The sequence below is a fragment of the Diadema antillarum genome, unplaced genomic scaffold (assembly GCF_040938485.1).
Source record: "Diadema antillarum isolate AM-2024a unplaced genomic scaffold, OU_Dant_1.0 seq00000980_RagTag, whole genome shotgun sequence".
Taxonomy (NCBI): domain Eukaryota; kingdom Metazoa; phylum Echinodermata; class Echinoidea; order Diadematoida; family Diadematidae; genus Diadema; species Diadema antillarum.
The window spans coordinates 294,035-301,447 of NW_027271820.1; positions in this window are offsets into that span (position 1 = coordinate 294,035).

The following is a 7,413-nucleotide window of genomic DNA, read 5'->3' on the forward strand; positions in this document are numbered from 1 at the left end:
GGCCCCATGCAGGATAAAATAACTGGCTTTGGTATTTTTGATTTCTCTGATGGGTACTAATTCCATTGCAAAAGAAATTAGCCGTGACCCTTTTTCAGCTGAACGAAACTATTGTGTGAGTATGTGTGTTGGGGGGGGGGGGCACTTTGGGGCTACTGTCTTGGGCCCCGTACAGGACAAAATAACTGGCTTTGGTGTTTTTTATGTCTCTGATGGGTACTACTTCCATTGCAAAAGAAATTAGCCCTGAATCTTTTTTATTGAATAAACTCAATGTTTGTGTGTGTTTATACGTAGGCCTATGGGGGGTGGGGCACTTTGGGGCTACTGTCTAGGGCCCCGTACAGGATAAAATAGCTGGCATTGGTGTTTTGCATATCTCTGATGGGAACTACTTCCATTGCAAAAGAAATTAGCCGTGACCCTTTTCAGCTGAATAACATCATATTTCTGGGGCCCTTTGGGGCTACTGTCTGGGGCCCCGTACAGGATAAAATAGCTGGCATTGCTGTTTTCATGATAAGTACACCCAAAGGAACAATATCCACCAACTTTTGTCCGTGACCCCCTTCGGCTGAATAAATCCATTTTTCGGGGTCCCTTTTTGTGGTCCCTAGGCTTACGGTACAGGATGTGACTTGCCAGCAATTCATTTTATTGACCCTTGGCCACATCCTTACATGATGAGACCATCAAAAAGTGTGACCCTTTTCAGCTGAATAAATGCTCTGGGCCCCCGGTCTATTATTCGTCACACGGGTGACACCGATGGCCTTTCCCAAGGTACATTTTAAATAGTATTGCTCTGTGTAGAGATTCTAATCTACAGCCCCAGTACCACCCTTTCCTTTTTTGCATTTGAGTTGAGGTGAATTTAGTAACAACATACATATTTACTTTATTTTGTGCCTGACTGCTCAATCACACACTTGTCCAATATCAATATGTCCTTTTCATTTTGATAAAAAGGGGAAAAAATTCGCATGAAATGCAAAATTGGTCCCAAATGTCGTCAATAAGGAATATTTCATTCATTAATAGATATTGCACTTGACCTATGGTATCATTATATTCAGCAAGATGCTGGAAATATATCACATACCACTCATATATATCCAATGTGATACAGGGTGTCTCCCCCCCCCCCCCATACCAAAAAGAAAAAAGACCTCGCATACTCCTTAATGTTCCTACAATGTAAGTGGACAAAATTGTTATACTACTAGTATTGGAAAGAGTAACTTACCCAAAATAATGAAATGCAATTCAGAAGTAGTTTTTGTTTGATACTCGGTAATACTTTTTGCCTGGGCTTGCCAGCAATAAAATTAATTGCCTTTCAGAAGTTCCCATAGGCCACACTGTTGAAAATTCATTCAGCCAGGTCATGGTTAGCCCGTACAAGAATAGAAAATGTAATACATGGATGTTATATACTACATGAAATACCCAATTTAGGGTATATGTTTGCAAATGAAATGTTGCAGAATTTGGCCAGGCACTTTATTATGAACTCTACCTTGAACATTGGAGAGGTGTGGGCAATATATCTGTTCTGATGGACTTCATTATACCAATGCCTCAACCAAGCAACTTCTGCGTAGATTATTTCAAGATTTTAATCGAGATGTATATGCATGTTGCTTTTCCACTTCCATTTCATTTTACAGGAGGCCACAGACCTGGCTTTCTACATTGGACAAATTGACTGGAAGCAGAGACCACAGCCCTTCATCTTGCTGATGGGAGGATCCTGGAAGAAGCCACTGCAAACCTTTGTCATTAGGAAGTTTTCGCTACACAACGCGAGGACCGAGAATACGAGGAAGCGATCACTTGTGACAGTCCCCGTACTCTGACTCCCGTCCCCATATCTATGCAGTTTCGCTTTCCTGTACAGGACGGAGGCGTGGGGACAAGATCGCTGATTGGTTGGCTGACTGGCTGGCTCACTCCTGCCCAGCATCGGGACCGAACGCTATTTTGGCCAAGTACCGTACTCCTTTTCCCCTGGACGGGACGTTCCTCAGATTTGATCATGTGCAGAAGCAAATTTCGCACACGACACGCTTAACTCCCGGCCGCGTTGTGCTTGCAAAAACACCCTACAGTATTGTAGAGAGACAGGGATTCTTGTTTCCAACTTTGACAAAGGCTGTGGACTGTGCATTCAAAGTGCATTATGTCCTAGATGTAGAGTACCAGGCTCAATGTTTTGCTGCCTGGCAGTTCTTGGAGACAGTTGTGTACAAAATGCCTGGTAAAGTGACGTCCAATTCTGTGAGAGAGATCAGGACATACCTGAACTCTTCAAATCAGGAAGATTAGATGCGTAGAATGAGATTTTCATGGTCATCAGAAGTTTAATTGACAAAGTTGACTTTTAGGTCATTCATCAAAGCAAAGGTTTGGTATCTATGTTTTATTTGTTTATAACTCAATAAGTAATGGATACATGTCACATGGAAAGATCAAAGGTCATGAGAAGATTGTTCTACTAGTGGGTAATGTTGGCCCTTGAAAACTTGTGATAAAGATGGGCTAGAAATGAATTAAGGGTATTTTGCATAGTAGTGACTTAATGAAATATTGGGCAAGATCTTCACAGGTTTATACTGAAGCATGACAGTCAATTTTCAGAAATATAGCAATTGTGAAATTAAAACCTCATATCTGTTGAGCATAATGGAGGTGACACTCTGTACTGAATGTGGCCTTCATAAAATTCAAGATGAACTGTTTCGTAGAATGTATATTTCCATTATGAATTTATTTCACTGTATATAGAGTAATCTTCATTACTGCCATCTCTATCACAGGAGTGACAGAGATGATCTTTGCTGGACAGATGTGCTGTACTTGGCACATCCCAGTTATGAAAAAAAAAAACCCTGTATGTGTTGGTAGCAGGTATGACTTCTCAAATTACACCAGTAAACAGGAGTAAATTTCATTATAATTACAATGTACTGTATATGTTATTTGGTCTGTTCAGATATGCTGAATATAGGTATGGAGTAGAATTTTCACAAGAGATAAAACTTATTTCTTAATGTGAATGGTTTCTCCATCTGCAGTATATTTACAGTCATCATTGTACTGTCAAGGAAATATAATCTAATAACCCCTGACTTACTATTGCAGATGTTCCCCAAAAGCATTGCAACTGAAATGATTAAAAATGTTGTTACATCAAATTGAACATTGTTAAAAATGATCTAGTTAATAGAGAAGTTGTGTAGTGCAATACCTTCAGTAATATTTTCTTAGTGGGGCAACAAAGTACAGTATTGGGACAGAAAAGCAAATCCTTAGAGGGCCATTCCCTTATGCTTCGCTTATGAGATTTCCAAGCGCATGTAATGATGACAAACACTTCAAGAACAAAGTCAGTGGTTCTAAGAAAATCAGATAATTATTCCAGGAAATAAGACTCAAGATTTATCTTGTCTTGTCAGGGTATGATCACTATAAAACTGGATAATGTGTCTGTAAGGTGTGCATTGGACTGTAAAAGCATTCTGAAAAATTACATTCTCTGTGTACTGTTCATTCAGTTAGCCCTTTTGGACCCATCTGAGGGCAACTGATGGTCCCCATGCACCCACACAATATGAGAAATGAAGCAACAAAATATTCAATGTGGCACAGGTATAGATAATCTCAAGCTGAACACATCCATGTTATGCATAATAATTGATTCTTTAATTATTGCATGTTTCAAATTCAATTTGCCATTGCAGTTTAGTTGAAATATTGTGAAATGTGATTTTTTTACGGCGTTAAGCACCCCAATTTTATGTAAGTGGAATCAAAATGAACATTTGACAATACACTAAGCTTTAGATGAGTCGAGGTCAATTCAGCTGGGAAATCACTTAACTGAAGCATAACAAAAGCTCGTGATTTTTCCTCTGCAGTCAAACTGCATATTTTTACTAAATCCGCGCAAGTCGACACATTTTTCCCGGTTCTCGAGAACTTCGACTTATCAAAGGTTAACTGTATAAGAAGAATTGTTACTCTGTATATATTCTGAAAATGGATGAGACAATTCTTGATTGGCTCAATTTGTTATTTGTAATACGTTTGCACATCGATGGACATATTGACCGATTGAAGGTTTTCTAATGATACGATGTCAGTGATATAGACAGTGAAAATGTGCTGAAATATATAATTGGCCAAAAAAATAAACATTTGTGTTATTGTGCTTATATACAAGTGAGTTGTACAGTAATATGGGATTAAGAACTGTTTGAATTCTAAACATGAATATTTGATATTTGCTTTAAACAACCCAGTTGTATAAAATTACTTTTAAACAACCCGGTTGTATAAAATGACTTTTTAAACAACAGTTGTTTAGAGTTTTAAACAACTTTTTTTAAACAACTCAGTTGTATAAAATTACATTTAAACAACAGTTGTTTAGACTTTTAAACAACTTTTTTTAAACAACCCAGTTGTATAAAATGACTTTTAAACAACAGTTGTTTAAATTTTTAAACAACTTTTTTAAACAACCCAGTTGTTTAAATTTCTTTTAAACAACAGTTGTTTAGAATTTTTAAACAACAAAGGGTTAAAAGTTTAAACAACTACGTGTTGTTTAATTTTTAAACAACAGTTGAGCGATTCACCGGTTAACTTGTGGTTGTTTAAAATTTTAAACAACCTTGTTGATTTTTTTCTAACAGTGTAGGTGTTTAGAAACTAAACAAATTTTTTACAGTGTACTCCTAATCCTGAATCTAATCCTAATAACCCTATCCCAAACTCTTACTCCAAACATAAACCTAACTTTAATCTTTACTCTAAACTTTTCACTCAGCAGCGTTTTCTGAGCATATGAGTATTTGAGATATTTTGGCAGAATTTGAGGTGCAACACCGTAACGATCCTCCCTCAATTGAGGTCAGATTGTTTCAAATGCTGTTAGAATGCCGTAGGAATATTTAGAATGCAATCAGAGTCCAATTAGAATATCCGTCGAATGCAAATCGATATTTCTCCACTTCGAACGCTCCCTGAATGTTTTAAGCGTTGATAAAACATTCAAGCTGGCCACAAGAATGGGCCCGAATGCTTGGAACGCACTCAGGATGGCGTCAGAATTTTTAGAATGCACCTCGAATATGCAGAAATGCAGGAAGAATTGTCATTCCAATGCATTCCGGCTCATTCCACCTCTGGTGTGAAGGGGTCCGCCCTTGTGACACATTATGACATTTGCAGTAAATTTGGAAATATTGACATTATTGTCGACGTGTTGCGACATTAAATCCAATTTTGACATTTGTCGTCAACGTGTTATGACATCGTGGTCAATCCGATTTTGACATTTGTCGTCGGCGTGTTATAACATTAGTGGCCGATTTTGACATTAGTGAGCTCTACACCCCGCCCCTCCCTCGTTCCGATCCCTTGCTCAAACCTTCCAAGTTTTGCCCCTTTCCCTCCCTTCTGCCCCCCCCCCCCCAATTAGGGTTCGACGTCCCTGCTAAGATGATTAGTGGAATGCATTCAAGAAAATTAATCAATCCGATAGAAATAAGAAAATATATTAAATGCATAGTTTCTTATGGTGAATATTAAAAATATATAATATATATATAATATATATATATATATATATATATTTATATATATATATATAAATATATATATATATATATATATATATATATATATATGCAGGGCCCTGTTTTATCAAGATAAAGTTAGCGTTGATTGTGAAATCAACGCTAACTTTATCCAACTTGAAGTCTGCTATAACTTTAAATCAACTGCAAGTTTCCGTTTTACGAAGAGACTTAATGTCGATTATAGTTATAGCTCATCACCATGACTTAATCAGTGATTTAGTCAAAACTAAAAACACGGGACGAGGCTGGTTTCCGGTACTGTATGCTTGAAAACGAAACAATACATTAAGCAAAACAAACAACAAAAACATGATTGTTTGCCATGGCCACGGATTCGTAGTCTGCTAGTGCGACGCAGTATTATTAGCGCTATACAGCAGCTGAATTAGAAGTATTAAGTTTGCAACAAAACCGCAAAATACGCCGTTTTGCGTTTTCTTGAAAAAAGTAGGTCGATAGATCTGGCACATCCCGAGCTCAACGAAAATCTGCGTTCACGCGTGTACCGTGTAAAGTTTCCGCACATACATTGTACGTGGGATTACTTCAAGTCTTAATTCAATAGGCTGAAGTCCTTTGTGTTTACGTGGTGTAGGATTATGAAAACTTGTGAGAGTGTGGTGATTACAGTAGCTTGTTTTTACCTCTACGGCGCAGATCGGCTTTGTAAAGAATAGATCGCAAATCTACATCATCAACATGTCGAAATTCTAGAATGACTTAGACGCTCTAATCAGCAGTACGCCACTACGTGTTACGGTAAGCACAAACGACTCGCTGAACGTTATCTATAACCAGTTGGGCCTATCGTTAAGCTGGATCTATATAGAATTAAACTCTTTATTTTCTGCATATGCCTACTAAACTCTTAATTAGTATCTATTGCCGAACTAGCTCTACGTAGGCCTGCGCACGTCAGAAATCACTGGTTTCCTCGCATATGGGTTCTTTGGCAAGATATGCATTACACACAGACGCGGTTCCAGTTCCAGTACTGTACTCGGTTACTTGCTTGCTGGCGATAGCTTGACTGGCTGGCGGACGGCGTGCCGAGGCGCCGGGCGCGCAGGCTGGGATTGCGACTGCTGTCTAGGGTGTTTGCGTGGAGCAGTCGCGTAAGCAGTGCGTGCCGATCGTGAATTTCATGCAAGGAAAAGACCATACTTACATGAAAGAAACGCAACTAAATGTTAGAGAAAGTGAGCAGTTAACAGACAAACATTTGTGACAAGACCCCAGCTAGACTAGGAAAGCGTGACAGTCATCTTTCTTCTGTAAATTGCCTTACAATTGAGTCTACCTAGACTGTTTCTACTTAAAGTTGACATTTATTACCTGTTAAGTTAATCATAGATTTGGAGCGGTTGAGAAAACTTATGTGTTGATTTTTTAGGAAGTTGGAGTTGATGTCAACCCTGGGTGTCTTGATAAGACGGACTTCAAGTGGATTTGGAAGTTAATCATAGATTAAGTGGACTTAGAGTTGATTTGAGAGGTTAATCATAGATTATTTTGACTTTACGTTAAATTTATCTTTTGATAAAACAGGGCCCAGATATGTATATGTATTATACATACATATATACAAGTACATTACCATTTTCTTGATTTCACTTCATTTCATTTTTGAAGTGCATATCGCGCGCGTGTGCGTTTCGTGGGCTTGTACTCGGGCTTGTATGTGATGACTTTTGCCGATCCTCCCCCCCCCCCCCCCCTCCTCCATAGGGATTTAATGCGGTGGTGGCGATGGTGGTGGTGGTGT